This window comes from Bos indicus, chromosome 10, assembly GCF_029378745.1.
Source record: "Bos indicus isolate NIAB-ARS_2022 breed Sahiwal x Tharparkar chromosome 10, NIAB-ARS_B.indTharparkar_mat_pri_1.0, whole genome shotgun sequence".
NCBI lineage: Eukaryota > Metazoa > Chordata > Mammalia > Artiodactyla > Bovidae > Bos > Bos indicus.
In genome coordinates this window covers 75,887,160-75,905,552 of record NC_091769.1, presented here as the reverse complement: position 1 = coordinate 75,905,552, position 18,393 = coordinate 75,887,160, and the positions used below count along the sequence as shown (strand labels likewise).

General features: G+C 41.6%; 1 protein-coding gene across 9 annotated transcripts in view; it reads right to left on the bottom strand.

Moving 5' to 3' along the window:
- The window catches only part of SYNE2 (spectrin repeat containing nuclear envelope protein 2), a 325,236-nt gene that overhangs the window by 288,743 nt on the left and 18,100 nt on the right, over positions 1-18,393 (bottom strand). Inside the window, exon 1 of one of the 9 annotated variants that reach the window (XM_070796702.1) lies at positions 16,742-17,658. The exons of the other annotated variants lie outside the window; for them this stretch is intronic. The gene's annotated coding sequence lies outside the window, so the exon portion shown is untranslated. Of the gene's footprint in view, positions 1-16,741; positions 17,659-18,393 lie in introns of those variants that run through there. 9 annotated transcript variants of the gene reach the window in all.

Below are 18,393 nucleotides of genomic sequence, written 5' to 3'. Positions count from 1 at the left end.
TTCTGATCCAGTTTTATTCTACTACTCAAGCTTTAGATAAATATTATAAAAGCATGAACTAAATTCATGGAGAGTTAAGCATTCCATGTAAGACTGACTGTTATTAACTCATTCAGTTAACAAATATCCACTGAGTGCTTACTACTTGCCTGGCACTGTATCAGTTACTAGGAATGTAAGATGAGTATGTGGGAAAGATCCTCCAGAGATAAGACAGTGCGCTTGGGATGCATAACTGACAGCAGTCACTAATTGCCTGGGGGAATCCAAATAAGCAAGGCTTGTCCTAACATGCTTATCAGAAAAGGAGCAGGTTCTACCTTCTCACTCTGAAGATTTTCCTGGTAAAGCAGGTTCAGTTCAGTCGCTCAGTCGTGTCCAGCTCTTTTCGACCCCATGAATCGCAGCACGCCAGGCCTCCCTGTCCATCAACTTCCGGAGTTCACCCAGACTCACGTCCATTGAGTCAGTGATGCCATCCAGCCATCTCATCCTCTGTCATCCCCTTCTCCTCCTGCCCCCAATCCCTCCCAGCATCAGAGTCTTTTCCAATGAGTCAACTCTTCGCATGAGGTGGCCAAAGTACTGGAGTTTCAGCTTTAGCATCATTCCTTCCAAAGAAATCCCAGGGCTGATCTCCTTCAGAATGGACTGTTTGGATCTCCTTGCAGTCCAAGGGACTCTCAAGAGTCTTCTCCAACACCACAGTTCAAAAGCATCAATTCTTCGGCACTCAGCCTTCTTCACAGTCCAACTCTCACATCCATACATGACCACAGGTAGGACCTGGCAAATATAGACTAGTGGATGAGGGGGCTGGCTAGGACAACTGAATCTAGTCAAATTACTAATCATTAGTAAGGGCAAAAATAAGTTTGCTCCTCTAATCCAACACCACAATAGAGTTAAGAAATGGAATCAATGGAAGAAAATATTTGCAAATGATGCAACCAACAAGGGATTAAAAAAACAGATAAAAATTGTGCTTAATAGAAAAACAAACAAAAAAACAAACCAAGGGACTAATCTCCAAAATATACAAACAACTTTAAAAAAAAAACAGAAAAATGAGCAAAATACCTAAATAGATATTTCTCCAAAGAGACATACAGATGACCAAAAAGCACATGAAGAGATGTTCAACATCGCTCGTTATTAGAGAAATGCAAATCAAAACTGCAATGAGATACCACCTCATACCAGTCAGAATGGCCATCAACATAAAGTCTATGAACAATAAATGCTGAAGAAGGTATGGAGAAAAGGGAACCCTCCTACACTGTTGGTGGGAATATAAATTGGTACAGCCACTATGGAGGATAGTATGAAGGTTCCTTAAGAAACTAAAAATAGAGCTACTGTATGATTTAGCAACTACAGTCCTGGGCATACATTCAGAGAAAAGCCATAATTTGAAAAGATTCATGCACCTCAATGTTCATTGCAGCACTATTTACAATAGCAAAGACATAGAAGCAACCTAAATGTCCATCAACAAAGGAATGGATAAAGAAGATGTGGTACATATATACAATGGAATATTACTCAGCCATAAAAAAGAATGAAATAGTGCCATTTGTAACAATACAGATATACCTAGAAATTATCATACTAAATGAAGTCAGTCAGACAAGGACAAATATAATCTGTTATCATGATATGTGGATACTAAAGAAATGATACAAATAAACTTATTTCCAAAATAGAAAAAGATTCACAGACTTAGAAAACAAACTTCAGATTATTATTAATAAATGGAAAAGTTGGAGGGGAGATAGATTTGGAGGTTGGGACTAACATATATATACTGCTACTGCTACTGCTGCTAAGTCGCTTCAGTCATGTCCGACTCTGTGTGACCCCATAGATGGCAGCCCACCAGGCTCCCCCGTCCCTGGGATTCTCCAGGCAAGAACACTGGAGTGGGCTGCCATTTCCTTCTCCAATGCATGAAAGTGAAAGTGAAAGTGAAGTCGATGAGTCCTGTCCGACTCTTAGCGACCCCATGGACTGCGGCCCACCAGGCTCCTCTGTCCATGGGATTTTCCAGGCAAGAGTGCTGGAGTGGGGTGCCATTGACTACCATACATAAAATAAAGACAGACCTACTATATAGCACAGGGAATTCTACACAACACTCTGTAATAACCTAAATGGGAAAAGAATCTGGAAAAGTATAGATGTATATACATGTATAACTCAATCACTTGGTTTACACCTAGAATTAACACAACACTGTAAATCAACTATACTCCAATATAAAATGAAAGTTAAAAAAAATATAAAGAATGTGGTTAGTATTACAAAAAATAGATTCAAGTTTTATAGAGAGTAAAAAAATTTTTTAATCTAAATTATGTACCCTATAAAAAGTAAAACTGTAGTTTAAATTTATTTCCTGCAAAATGGAATATACAATTTCTTTACTTTTATGAGGGTTTTTTGGAATTTTAACTGTGTGTATTAAAGTAAGTTGTAATGTCAAGTTTTAATTTTTTTAACTAAAAAATGAGAAATCTATCCACAGCCCCAACATACAAATACCACCACTCCTAATAGTTTGGTGAATTTTTAGACTACTTTTATCTGTAACACAGGCTTTTTGTTTTCATAGCTGGAGTTTCAGCTTTAGCTGAAATTTTTCTTTATTCTGCTAAATATTAAACATAAGCATTTCCATGTTATAAGTCTTCATAAACATCATTTTAATGCCTATATTGTATTTTGATGGTACACAAAAATTTGAATCAGAAAAGAATACCAAGGGTTAATCTCCTAAAACTTATCAAGACCAGAAAAAAAAAGTTGTTATTGTTTCAGTTCAGTTAAGTTGCTCAGTCGTGTCCAACTCTTTGCAATCCCATGGACTGCAGCATGCCAGGCCTCTCTGTCCATCACAAACTCCCAGAGTTTACTCAAACTTATGTCCATTGAGTCGGTGATTCCATCCAACCATCTCATCCTCTGTCTTACCCTTCTTCTCCCGCCTTCAATCTTTCCCAGTATCAGGGTCTTTTCCAACGAGTCAGTTCTTCGCATCAGGTGGTCAAAGTATTGGAATTTCAGCTTCATCATCAGTCCTCCCAGTGAATATTCAGGACTGATTTCCTTCAGGATGGATTGGTTGGACTCTTCCTGAGAGTCCAAGGGACTCTCAAAAGTCTTCTCCAACACAACAGTTCAAAAGCATCAATTCTTCAGTGCTCAGCTTTCTTTATAGTCCAACTCTCACATCCATACATGACTACTGGAAAAACCATAGCTTTGACTAGATGGGCTCTGTTGGCCAAGTAATGTCTCTGCTTTTTAATATGCTATCTAGGTTGGTCATAATTTTCTTCCAAGGAGCAAGCGTCTTTTGATTTCATAGCTGCAGTCACCATCTGCAGTGATTTTGAAGACCCCCAAAATAAAGTCTGTCACCGTTTCCATTGTTTCCCCATCTATTTGCCATGAAGTGATGGGACCAAATGCCATGATCTTAGTTTTCTGAATGTTGAGTTTTAAGCCAACTTTTTCATTCTCTTTTCTTTTTTTTTTTTAATTTTCTTTTATTTTTTAACTTTACAATATTGTATTGGTTTTGCCATATATCAAAATGAATCCGCCACAGGTATACATGTGTTCCCCATCCTGAACCTTCCTCCCTCCTCCCTTTCCGTACCATCCCTCTGGGTCGTCCCAGTGCACCAGCCCCAAGCCTCCAGTATCGTGCATTGAACCTGGACTGGCGACTCGTTTCATATATGATATTATACATATTTCAATGCCATTCTCCCAAATCAACCCACCCTCTCCCTCTCCCACAGAGTAATTTACCCAGAATGTATTAATGGGCAGCATGCATGTTTCAGGCACTATGCTGTATGGTCAGCAAGATAGTCAATCCTCGGAAAAATGGTCTCCAAGGCAAGAGGGATACATAATCCCTCACCTTATTTGATCCCTGGTCATTGTTACCACTGTCCTTCAGCTCTGTTCTGTGTAGATTAAATCAAATAATTAAGTGAGTTATACCATGAGACTAATTTTCAGGAGGACAGGAATGGTGAATGGGCAGCAATAATAAGGACCCAGGCTCATGTGAGCTGGCGAAAAGCAAGTCTGGCCTCAAGATCTCTGCCCATGGTGAGAGAAGCAAGGACCAGCACACATGAGCTGATGGATGGCTATCAAGTAAAGGACAATGATTACCATGCAGGCTTAGAATACCCTAGTTGCACTAAGTCTAGTCTGGGAAGCTGAAAGGTCTTTGAAGAGGCAATGCCATGTTGCAGAATTATTCCTAGACTACATGGAGAAGGAAATGGCAACCCACTCCAGTGTTCTTGCCTGGAGAATTGCAGGGATGGGGGAGCCTGGTGGGCTGCCATCTATGGGGTTGCACAGAGTCAGACACGACTGAAGCAACTTAGCAGCAGCAGCAGCAGCAGAAGTGGTTTACAAGGGCTTTCCAGGTGGCTCAGTTGTAAAGGATCTGTTTGCCAAGCAGGAGACTAGGGCGAGAATCCTGATCCCTGAGGATCCCCTGGAGAAGGAAATGGCAACCCACTCCAGTATTCTTGCCTGGGAAATCCCATGGACAGAGGAGCCTGGAGGGCTTCAGTCCATGAGGTCAAAAAAGAATAGGACACAACTTAGCAACTGAACAACAGTGGTTTACAGACCTGAGTTCTGTTCCTCATTCTGGCCCAAAAATAGAGAATGCATTTAACAAATCTGAACCCCAATTTTCTCATCCATAAGGGTGGAACTAGACATTCTCTAAGAGCACTTCCAGCTAAATAAACCTGTGATTTTATGAGGCTGTAAAAAGTAGATTCACAGTCCACAAAAGTACCAAATCCAGCCATCTTACCATTTTAAAAAGCATTATTTCAAACAATAGGAATGAATAAAAAATAGTTCCTTGCTGCTCTAGAAGTTATATGCCTTCCAGTTCAGGTACTGAGCTATTTTGAGTTGTCATCAATCCTCAGTCTGGCTGGCAATGCCAACAAGGCCAGGGCAGGGGCAAGCCTCTGGATTGTCCAGGAGGACAATCAGCTATGTTATCTAACATGGCCCCAGGATGAACACCTTCTCCATGGACGCAAAGAGTGAGTCTGATGGGTACAAATCGGCTTTTCTAATGCTAAAGTTCAAAATATCACCTTAAATGACTGAAAATCACACTCTCATTACATGATATCCTCAGACAGTATCTCTTTCTTTCTCTCTTTGGTCACTAAGTCGTGTCCAACTCTTGAGACCCCATGGACTGCAGCCTGCCAGGCTCCTCTGTCCATGGGATTCTCCAGGCAAGAATACTGGAGTGGGCTGCCATTTCCTTCTCCAGGGGATCTTCCTGACCCAAGAATCGAACCTGGCTCTCCTGCATTGCAGGAAGATTCTTTACCAACTAATCTATGAGGGAAGCCCTCAGACAGTATGGAAACTAGCAAACAAATTCTGTTATTGAAAACTTATTTTCATTCTCAAAATGATCACTATTTCTATGCTGTTAGGGTTTTCTTTATAAGTTTTTTAATAATTAGAGAATAGTCCATGCCATTTAAAGACACAAAATTAATAACACTACTACCCCAATGGATTTCCTAGGTAGCTTGGTGGTAAAGAATCTGCCCGTCAATGCAAGGAGATGCAGGTTCAATCCCTGGGTTGGGAAGATCCCCTGGAAGAAGAAATGACAACCCACTCCAGTATTCTTGCCTGAAGAATCCCATGAGCAGAGGAGCCTGATGGGCTACAGTCCTTAGGATCACAAAGAGTTGGACACAACTGAGCATGCATGCATGCACCCCAATAAGTATAAAACAGTCTGTCAAACAATTTAGACACTTACTTACAAAATATAAAATATAAATGCATCCAGTAGGTAAACAATGGAGAAGGCAATGGCACCCCACTCCAGTACTCTTGCCTGGAAAATCCCATGGATGGAGGAGCCTGGTAGGCTGCAGTCCATGAGGTCGCTAAGAGTCGGACACGACTGAGCAACTTCACTTTCACCTTTCACTTTCATGCATTGGAGAAGGAAATGGCAACCCACTCCAGTGTTCTTGCCTGGAGAATCCCAGGGACGGGGGAGCCTGGTGGGCTGCCGTCTATGGAGTCACACAGAGTCGGACACGACTGAAGTGACTTAGCAGCAGCAGGTAAACAAACTTTGCACTTAATAATTGCCTTTGCACCTAATAATCACAAAATGCACTCTTAAAATCACCTCTATTCTACCTACCTCATGAAATCAAATTCTATGACTTGAAAAGTAAAAAGGAAGAAAACACCATAATAAGTGGGCAACAGAGCATTCCACCCTGCCTTACAGGCATTAGAGTCAATTAGTCTTACCAAAAATAATTATTACTCTTCTGAAGATCAGAAAGCCAAAAAGGAAAAAAAAAAAAAAGTACCATCAGCTTTCAAAACCCAGGCACACATCAGTCCGTCCCCTTCCTTGATACAGGATATTACACAGAGGTGATAAGACAGTGTATCTGCTTGTATGGATGGCTTGGTAGGTAATGAGCCCATGCAACTGTGCATTTGGAATCTTGTTCAAATCAGGGTGTGTTAAAGCAATCTTCACCCTGTGAAATGGCATCAATATCTGTCCATGCTAGTGCACGGTTGTAGGGCTCAGTCACTGGAAAGTAGCAAGATCCTATGTTGGTGCTGGGGAGGAGAGGTGGGTGGCCAAGTACAATTAAGGAAATAGCACCCATGCAATTTGCTTACTCTCAGAATATCTTCCCTCCGCTTCAGTTAAGTGTTCAATAAATGTAAGCTGAATACCTCCAATGAACATGCAGCCAATATATAGCTAACAGCTCTACCTCCACAACTAACAATGCCACACAGTCCAAGTAGAACAGGTGACTTCACTTCTGGCCATGAAGGAGTTCCAGGATCCAGAATTAACTTTCTTCTAGAATAATTTTTTTAAATAGGAAACAATGATTTTAAGAGTGCAACGGGCAATGTGGAGGGTCATCCTTCTGAGAGGGAGATAAGTGAGGTGAGCCCCAGGACTGCTCCTGCTTTCTACCTGGAGACAACATGCAGACTTCAGTGCTTCAAGTGCCTGCACTCTCAGTTGTGACTGACTCCTCACAACCCTATGGATGTAGCCCGCCAACCTTCTCTGTCCATGGGATTCTCCAGGCAAGAATACTGGAGTGGGTTGCCATTCCCTTCTCCAGGGGATCTTCCTGACCCAGGGATTGAACCTGGGTCTCCTGAATTGCAGGTGGATTGTTTACCATCTGAGCTACCAGGGAAGCCCCAAGCCAATGCCTTCTAGTATTTGATGTGTGTTGTGCATGTGTGCTTCGAGAGGAACACCAAATAAAGCTCAGCAACCCACTGAGATCAGAATTCAGAAAGGCCGAGTGGGGCAGGGTTAGGCAGGGGACGAGGGTGAGTTGCAAAGTGGCTCCAGAACAGCCTCTCTTAACCCAACAGTGGGCTCTGGAAGTGAAATGCTTTTCAGAGTCATCTTGAGTTGGGTGAGGGGGTCATCACACTCTGACTTCATCAGTCACTGGATGTGGGGCCTCCATCACCATGCACCCCTGGGAAAGGGCATAACACCAGGTGAGGTGGTTCACTGCTCCTGAGGCAATCCCTGAAAGGCTGACAGCTCTCCCAGAGGCTGCAAGATCTGGATGGAGCTCTTAAATTAATCAGTCTAGTGATTTTTTTTCCCTGCTTAAAACACTTTAGAGGCTCCTCCTCACAACTTCCAGGCTCGTCAAGACCTAGCACTTTCCTCCTTCTTCATCCCCAACTCCTGACACTCTCCACACGGGTGCAGGCTACAGACATGGCAAGCGAGTTGACGCTATCCTTAATGCCCCGTGTCCTCTCTCACCGTTCTGTCTTTGCACATGCTGTTTCTCCTACCCAAGCCCAGGGGAGTGAGGAAATCTGCCTTTGGGCTCCCTACACACCCCATACCTCAAACGCAGCACAAATATCCCAACTGTCAGGTCTCCGTGTCTGAGACCCCATCTGAACCATAAGCTTCTTGTGAGTACCACTTCCTTCTGTGTAGCCGCAGCAGCAGATACCAAGTCTGACGCAAGTTCAGTTCAGTCGCTCAGTCGTGTCCGACTCCTTGCGACCCCATGGACTACAGCACGCCATACTCCCCTGTCCATCACCGACTCCTGGAGCTTGCTCAAACTGATGTCCATCAAGTCAGTGATGCCATGCAACCATCTCATCCTCTGATGCAAAGTAGACACTCAACAAATGTGTGAGGAGTCAGTGGAGGGAGGGAGGAATAGAACCAATAAGCATCCTCACCAGATGCCTCCTACTGACACTGTGCTGAGAACCACTTCTCCCTTTTCCCCACAAAGCTGCTGTACCCCCCCATTCTCTAATCCTAGAAATTTTACCTCATTGTGGTCTATGACAAAGTCCATTTACTTCATTTAATTTACCCTCAATTTTCTCTTTTGTCTGAGATGGTTGAGGAGTGGGAAGATGCTCACAGACATGTCTGGCCCCGACATCTTGGCCATGGCCTGACTCTAAGCTTTGAGCTTCATGGCTGCTTTTCATCTCCTGGGCCAGACTAAGGGAACCCACCCCTCAACATCAACCATCACCCAAGGCCCCTTCACAAAATTCTCTTCCTGATGCCACAATATATTTTTTCACTTCAAAAAAATTCAGTAGTCTCTGTGTTTTAAGCAACAGAAACAGTTCTACATTTCTATTTCATCACAGAAAACATCAGGTTCTGGTTTAGGAAAACTTTTTCCCAAATTCAAAATACTTCTGAAGGGAAGGGATATTTATCATCTGATAGAAATTCCCTTTTTCTTTTTTGGTGCATGTTCAGCCTTTATTAACTGTCAATTAACTGTCACTTCTGGCTCAGACGGTAAAAACGTCTGCCTACAATGCGGGAGACCCAGGTTCGATCCCTGGGTGGGGAAGATCCCTGGAGAAGGAAATGGCAACCCACTCCAGTATTCTAGCCTGGAAAATCCCATGGATGGAGGAGCCTGATAGGCTACAGTTCATGGGGTTGCAGAGTCAGAGACGACTGAGCGACTTCACTTCACTTTTTTATATCCACAGTACAATGAAGCTTGTAATGATAATAATATAAAAGGACTTGGAAGCTTTGCAATGAACCTCAAAGAAAATTTCAGTTGTACTAAAGATGTTTACAATGTAAACAGTCTAAGTCCCTGAAAATGAACAGTCTGTTGTGTCAGTTACTCTCCATTAAGTAGAATATGAGGTTATACAGGTTATTTTATTCCTCAATTATGGCAGAAAACAGGTAGAAAGGTTGAAGACACAGATCTGTATCCCAGAAGATCCACTCCAGGCAAAGTATATTAGTGTAAGTTTCAACTATGTTCATAAGTGCTTTATATATACATACCCTAGAACAGCAGCAAACTATAGCTAATGTCTGACACGACTAAAACTAAATGTTTACAACAATGAAAACAAGCCATTCCCATCCCAGGCCCCACAATGTTCAAGTGAAAAAATAAAGGTAATCGATTTAAGGAACAAACAAGAATATAAATACATACAAAAGCTAGGTAACTAGCTCTTGAATAATTTAAAACTGATGATAGGGCGTCCCTGGTGGTCCAGGGGCTTTCCTGATGGCTCAGCTGGTAAAGAATCCTCTACAATGCAGGAGACCTGGGTTCGATCCCTGGGTTGGGAAGATCCCTGGAGAAGGAAAAGGCTACCCACTCCAGTATTCTGGCCTGGAGAATTCCATGGACTGTATAGTTCACGGGGTTGCAAAGAGTCGGATATGACTGAGCAGCTTTCACTTTCTTTCTTTCTGGTGGCCCAATGGTTAAGAATCTGCCTTGCAATACAGGGGATACCAGTTTGATCCCTTGCCTGAAAAGATTCCACATGCTCCTATACTGAAGCCCACGTGCCACATGTAAAATTTTGGTATTTTATAGAACAAGAAGAAAGGAAGGGAGAGAGAGAGAGAAAAAAATCTAGACCATTACTTTTCAAAACATAGGTCAAAAAAATTCTTAACAAAATGTTGTTGTTCAGTCACTCAGTCATGTCCAACTTTTTGCGACCCCATGGACTGCAGCACGCCTTGTTCCCTTTCCTTCACCATCTCCCGGAGCTTGCTCAAACTCAGGTCCATCAAGTCGGTGATGCCATCCAACCATCTCATCCTCTGTGATTCCCTTATCCTCCTGCCTTCAATCTTTTCCAGCATCAGGGTCTTATCTAATGAGTCGGCTCTTCACATCAGGTGGCCAAAATATTGAAGTTTCAGCTTCAGCATCAGTCCTTCCGGTGAATATTCACAGTTCTTTCTTTTAGGATTGACTAGTTTGATCTCCTTGCCGTCCAACGGACTCTCAAAAGTCTTCTCCAACACCACAGTTCAAGAGTATCAATTCTTCAGCACTCAGTCTTCTTTATGAGCATGTATGAGGTCAAACTCTCAACTGTCACGCTCAATATATTTTGCCCTTTTCTGTGCTAACTGAAACTGAATTTGGTTACACATAGATCATTATTATAAAGTGTAATAAAATGTCCACAAAAAGCAAGTCTGATTCCAAATATCAAAGGCCAAAACTGCTCACAAAGATTCACACACAGATGGAATTCATGGAATGCAGATAATTCCTGAGGCTTGACTCATAAGACTAAACATGGTCGGAAGGACAAGATCACAAGGAATATCTGCCCACAGTCAGTCAGAGTGCCCATCCAAAGCCACAATCACTCACTGCATTCAAGTCAGTTAAAAAAAAAAAAAGAAGAAGGCGGCTATATAAAAGAAATGATAATGAATGGGGATTGTTTTTTTTAAAAAAAATGTTTCTTCTTTCTAACTTTTCTGTTATGAGAAAAATTAGTGAAGAAGCATATGATTGATCCTAAATTTTAAAAAATAAAGGAGAACTGAAACATAGTTAACCAGTAAAAAACACCTGTGCTAAATGGCTTCAGTCATGTCCAACTCTTTAGGACCCAATGGACTGTAGGCGGCCAGGCTCCTCTGTCCATGGGATTTTCCAGGCAAGAATACTGGAGTGGGATGCCATGCCCTCCCCTCCAGGTGATCTTCCCGACCCAGGCATTGAACCTGCATCTCTTACATCTCTGGCATTGGCAGGCGGGTTCTCTACCACTAGTGCCACCAAATTCATGGTAAAAGAGAGTGCTTACTATGCACCAAGCATTTTACATAATGTACAAAGTAACTAAAGACAAGAAACAACCATGTGAACAGCTTCATGGGTAATCAGAAGATGTCAAGAGTTTCCTCTAAAAAACAAACCAAGTTCTGACAAATAGGAACAGATAATTTACCTAAGAGGAAATATAAATACTAAACAAACACATGCAAAAATGTTCACCTTCCCTAGTAGACAAAGAAACTTATATACCTCTATACTATATATACATTTGGGAAATTAATAGAGTGATATGTGTGGCTTGAGGGCTTCTGGTGGCTCAGATGGTAAAGAGTCTGCCTGCAATGCAGGAGACTTGGGTTCAATTCCCGGGTAGAGAAGATCCCCAGGAGAAGGAAACGGCAACCCATTCCAGTATTCTTGCCTGGAGAATTCCACGGAAAGAGGAGCCTGGTGGGCTACAGTCCAGGGGTCACAAAGAGACAGTCAGATATGACTGAGCAACTAACAATTTCACTTTCACTTTTCCTTCATGTAGCTTGAAGCATAAACATGCTCAGTAGTCCCACTCCTGTGAATTTATCCTAAGAGGTAATTAATTAGAAATAAATATATACACACACAGAATATATGTATATATGTGTAACATTGGAATGCTTTGCAAAATCTGATACATCAACCTGGGATGTGGGAAGTTTTTAATCAAACAAAACCAATCACCTAAAAGTCTATGGAAAATAGAAAACAGGAAAATATTAAGATAAACAGCATATAGTGTTTCGATTCAACAGGAATATCACCATATAAATACATATTCATGTGGACAAAGAGTAAAAAGGTAAGGTGCAAAAATGAAAATTGTTGTTAGTGATATAATACTTACAGAAATCTCATTCAAAACCTTTAACATTACTGCTCCCTCATCTTCTAAATGAAAACAAGTAACTCATATAATTTCTTTAAAAATCCTTAAAATCAACTTTTGCCACAACTCTTCCACCAAGTGAAACAAAATACATAAAATTTAGAAGGTTATTACCTATAAAATAAGAAATAGCATGAAAGAAAATATCCCCTTAAGAATGTGATTTGTGGTTAATAAAAACAATAATAGTATTAATAAACCTAAGTCCTCACAGTGCCCCTAGGATTTCTACCACTGGTTGGTACTACAAACCTAAGAATCCCCACAGTAATCTTTTCTAGTTTGTTGAATTCCCCTGCAGTGCTTTTCCAGACTAACTGAAGAATTTAATCTTGCAGTATTTGTAAAGTATGTTATCTGTGGAGTACTAAAGGGAAAGCACAAATATTTCTGCCTACGCTTGCTTATTTATCTGAACAAGTTGAAACCGCCTCCTCTGTCTCAGCCCTCCTTAGATGAACTTTGCAAGTCCTTTGGTTTCTCCCTGGAGTTATGTACTATCACTCTCTCCTTTCTTTGTGCACACAATTAACAGTCTCTGTCTAATTGGCTTCTCCACCTTCTCAGCTTCCTTTCCAGGATACACTAGCCCCCTGGAGAGCCTTTCTTGAAAGAAATGAAAGCCAACAGACTATTTATGGTAAATGTCAGGATTCAGGGGATGAAGATCCTTTGTGGGCTCTGCCAGATCCCCACCCCCCAAGATTTATGGCTTGGATCACAAGGGGTACCACAGCCAGCATTCACTGGGGCTGACTTGGGCTGGTGGCCGCTCAACTACAGAAGTTAATTTTTAAACATGTTGGTCTCCTTTCTCTATGTGATGTGGAAACATACTTGCAAGAAGAAAATGATATTAAAATTAACTTTCTTATAAAACTTGCCTAAAGGGAGACTTCTCAGTATCTTTTATTTTTGAAACAAATTAACCCTACCTCAGTTTTTCCCATTTCTTCTTAGTTCATGAGGCAATGCAACTCTTTATTCAGCATCTTTTCAGGTAGAGAACAGACTTCTCTGTACATTCCTTCCCTTGATGGAGGAGAAGGTCATTCTCTCCCCAGTTCTCTTACTTCTATACAAGCAAAGGTCCAAAGGTTGTCTTGGAAGACTCTCAAACACTCCAGCCTGAAGTCAGGGACTTCCCTTCTTCCTGGATGTAACAGAATCCTACATGCTCTGTGACTCTTAACTATAGAGAAAAGGCTTTCTTTTTTCCTTAGGTTTATTATTCCAAAATGCAAGAGTTCAACCTCAATCTGCATATCATTATCTTCACATCCATGAATTCCTTCTGTCCCTAATGTAACAAGAAGATTCCTCAAGGATCTGGAGTCTTTCATATATTTAAAAGAACCAAAAACATGTACTGAGTGAATGAAGCAAACCGTATTATTTAATAGATTGGATCAGATAGGTTATTCCTAAATTTTGATTGCTGCTTTAAAAAACAAAGAAAGCAAGCTTCAGCAGCAGACAATGAAATGCCTGAAATCTAGGAAGAATGGATGTCAGCAAATCATTATCTTGATTCCTGTATGGCCCTAAATATAAAATATATTAACCAACTTTTCTGGACAAACAACCAGTCCCCACAACCTCACCGCCCTATACCCAGAGGTAAGGGTGTGCACTGCCCCCACAGCAGGCCTGTTACTGGGGTTTCAGGCCCAATCAGATGATGTAGATGTACCAAGGGCAGATCAATGAAATCTAGACATGCTGGCCCCGCAGGGCAAAGTCACATTCAAGCTCCCACATGTGCCATTTCACATTCACAAACCCACTTACTACCTAAAGACCATGTGTGCCAAGTCAAACGGCCCAGCCTGTAAAATGCAGAATGCCACACCTTGAGACAGATGGCCATAAACTGGCATGGTCAGGGAAACCCAAGAAAAAGGAGGTAAACTCAGAACACTAGAGCAAGCGAATACATAACGCAGGCTAGAAACTCAGAGCCATGACAATTTGCACCAGTACAGATCTCCCAAAGCATTCTGCAGTTCTATTTCAATCACAACATTAAAGCATGGAGATGGTTCTTCTTTCTATTTCCATGGTTTCCTTAACCTTTACTAAGACAAAACATGAATGCAGGTAACCAAATCAACTGCCTCCCCGCAGGAAAAAAGGGAAACTCTCAGAAACCTCTTGTTTGTACAAATCATTTCCCAAAACCTTCCTGCTAAACTTTTGACCTATTGTTTCTCAACTTACCAATCTGTGGCAGTGTGTGATAATAAACTTAAAAAGTGAAGTTTTGGTCACAAATCGTAGTTCCTACTTTGAATAACATTCTAAGTTATTTTTCTTCAAGTTGCATGGCCCTGCTATTTTTACATAGGAAAACAGCCATAGTGTGCTTTTTTTCTCTCCCTGAGGGCTTCCCATAATGTATTTATAGGACTGGAAGTTCTCCAAACCCAAACATAATTTACTGTACCATTTTCAATGATGGACAATTTTGGTTTTGTCTTTCTCTTATCCTAAGGGAGAATCAATTACCCAGCAAACTGATGTATCCCTCATCTTTTTGTCTTCAGTGGCCAATGATGAGAATTGACTTTGATCTCAACTGGTCTATTTCTGGCTGTTAGCAGATGTTAATCCTCAAACACAGGTTTGCTGGACTAAGTAACAAACTGGGCACTTAGCGACAGTGGTTCTGATCTCTTATTTTTTCACTTACTCACTGGGAAGCCTTAAACAAGTCAGTTGTCGTTCTCTTAGTTTCTCTGATCATAGGATGATTACCAAGCAGTCAAAAGGGATGTATTTTGTTGTTCTTTCAATTAAGAAATAATTAAACTATAATGGTATTCACTACTGCAATTAGATAAGGCTTAAGCAACCAACTCAATCCACAGCCACCAAATCCATAACATGTACCGTCATAAACCACAGCCCTAGCACACACTGGAATTAGGAAGCAAGACTACACTGTATTTGAACTGATAGTGAGATGCATTTCCCTGAAGCCCGGGAATCAGTATACAAGTAAGGGGAACCAAATTTTGAGCACCTACAGCATGGCAGCTGTGGGAACTCTCATTATCCAGGGTCCCATCAGGAACTCACGTTATCAAGTTCCCAACAGGGTCCTCGGGACTCCAAGAGGCATCTACTTCATTAAGGCTGCTGGAATCACCCCCAGAAATTTGAATGAAGCCAGGTCTTGATCTACTTCAAGTCCTTAGGAGCTCAGGGTATCCTGAGAAGTATCTGCACTGGGAGAATTTGGAGGTCCAGGCCCCTATGTGCAAAACCCCTTATGAAGTCCCACTGGAAAGAAGGAAGAAAGAGCACTCAAAAAACAAGACACTTTAGATAAACCAAATTCTTGAGATCTGCTCAGAAAAATGTAGGACCTTCAGGTGCTTCACAGTTTTTAAATCAAAATCCTCAGTGTTAGGTACTTAGAATAGGAAACAGGAGCCAAAATGGCAGTGGCTAAAAGACAAGGAAGGGAAAAGCCCACAAAAATAGAACAAAGGAAGGTCCAAGGACTGGAGTGAGGACCTCAGGTAGAACAAACAGCACTCCTGGCTGGCCCAATTTACATAGGGCAGGCCCGGGGCGGGGGCGGGGGGTGAGGAAAAAACATAAAAAGAGGAGCCCAAGGGCTCTCTCACTCTCTCCCCAGCCCCCCGCCCCCCCCCCCCCCCCCCCCACGCTGGTGCGCTCCCCACTCTCTTCCCTTCACATCTTTGGGTAGGCATGCCCTCACGCCTCGAGGATGGATTCTCCTGCTACTTTCTAAATAAAATAGAGCTGTAACACGGAGCTGTAACACTGATTTGTCTAAGAGCTATAACACAGTCTGTCCAAGACCCGAGAGCTGTGACGTGCCAAGGGCTTTAATGTCCATCACTCCAAATCTTTGTTGTGATGAGACAGAACCGAGGAGAATACACTCGCTTGACACTCAGGATGATCCTGATCCGCAGATTCCCCTAGAGCACAACAGTGTTACACAGAGGGACCTTCTAAGATACACCTCCTGCAACAGGCACTCTGGCCAGAGATCCTCTTCCATTCTGGGGCTTCTGGCATGGTCTGAGGGCTCTAGACCCTGGAGAGGCCATCGGCTAGCTCTTCTACCTCAGTAGCCAAGCATCACCTTGGTGACACACTGCTAGTCCCTCAAATACACCTGCTTAAAGATTCATGCCCAAACACACACACACAAAATCCACTGTAAATATTTACATTCTGAAGGTTTTATTTGTTATTGCTTAAGATGTGAGGTTCAGACATAGAAAACAGATTTATGGTTACCAAAGGGGAAGCAGGGAGGGATAAATTAAGAGGACTATCAGGTTAACATATACACATTACTATATTTAAAAATAGACAACCAACAAGGACCAACAATAGCACAGGGAGCTCTACTCAATATTTTGTGAAAACCTATAAGGGAAAGAATCTGCAAAGAATACACACACACACACACACATACATATATGTAATGTGTATGTGTGTATATATACATATGTATCATTGTTTTGTACACCTGAAACTAACATAACACTGTAAATCAACTATACCTTGATTAAAAAAAAAAAAAAAAAGCATGTGCTTCCCCCTCCTCAAAAAAAAGTGTGGTTTTTTCCCCCTCTCCAAGTCCTGCTATTTAACTTACCCACTGTTATTTTCTATTCTGTTAGTCTAAATCAATCAAAGGACTTCACTTCACCAGTCCCGTGGTGTAACATCCCATCAAGGTCTGTCATTCCACAAAAGCTGGCTGTAGCTTGAATGCACCTCCTCCGCCCCAAGCTCAACTTCCCCTTAGAAGAAGGAAGTGATGGGGTTGGAAGACAGCCCTAAAACGCGGTCATTGTTATTGTGAACCTTTAAATAGACCTTTACCTCTGTAAAGGTTTTGGGGTTCTGCTCACAAAGACCTGTGGGAAGGTCGGTGCTTCTGGCCCCCTCTTTCCCTTTTATCTACGTCGTGTGCTACATCATTACTAGAAACCGAAACTCATAAAGTGAAAACTACCCTCCAAAAAGAAACCAGGATTTTTTAAAAACCAAAGACTGAAGGGGTTCTCTGTATTCATGTGATGATGAAGTTAAAATAAATCTGGACGACACTATCTCTGAGAACTCGGCTTGTCTGCTAATTTTAAATGCATGTCCTCTGAAATTTCTTTAAACACTTTTCCCCTTTGACATTTTTTTATCTTCTATGTAAATAAATCAACTGTATATGGCAAAACATGCAAAGAAAAGGAGATTACAGAACAACGGTAGTAATATTAATTTCAATCAAAATACAGAAAGCTAAAATAAAAATGTAGCTTATTTTCAAAATGTTTAATATATTGCTAATTCTTTCAGCAAGAGTTTTATTTTCGCTTTGGGATTAGGCTTAAAGTCCACAGTTTTGTTTCTTTAAAAAACAGTTACTGGCAAATGGGCTCAAAATACTTTCTGCCTCTAAAAATAAACACGTTTCTTTTGAACAACACTTCACTTTAAAGTTTTGGCTATTCCCAGGACAGAAGGGTCTAGTTAATCAGCAATTTTTAAGAGAAGGGAGCTCGGGCAGGTTACAGAAATTCCTTCCGGGAGCCCTGGGCCTATCCTCCATCCACACCATCCAGCAAGTTACAGCACTTTGTTAGCTCCCAACAACAAAAGAGACCTACAAAGCCGGGAGGGTGGGAGGGAGGTGGTGGAGGGTGGGGCGGGGCTGCTGGGGGACGGGGGAGAGGGGTGGAAGCGATGCTCCGGGATAAAGCAAGCCTCAGTACTAAAAGTAATTTTAAATGTTTTTGTCCTTTTGTATAAGAAAAAGATGGTTAAAAATTAAAAGGAACAAACCACTGGATGCTCTGAAGGATTGTTAACTAACAAATGCCATTTGTAATTAGAAAGAAACAAGGAAGGAGAGAAGGAAGCAAGTGAGCCAGGAGAGCAAAACTAGCAGGAATATCATACCTTTCAAGCCTCGGAAAAGTTGAACTGTACTGATCCTGCTGTTTAACATCCCTGAAACCAATAACCATCTAGAAAGCAGATACAAACTGGCCCACAAAAGAAACAAATAACCTAACATGCCCTTCTTTAGCTTCTGATCACTGGTGGCGGAGGAGGGGGTAGGGAGGGGGTGGGGAAGAAGCCAAAATCAAACAACCCAGATAGGGCTTTTCAATTTTTATTTTATATTGTAGTTGATTAGCAATGTTGTGTTAGTTTCAGGTGTACAGTAAAGTGATAGTTATTTATACACACACACACACACACACACACACACACCTCTTTCTTTTTCAAATTCTTTTCCCA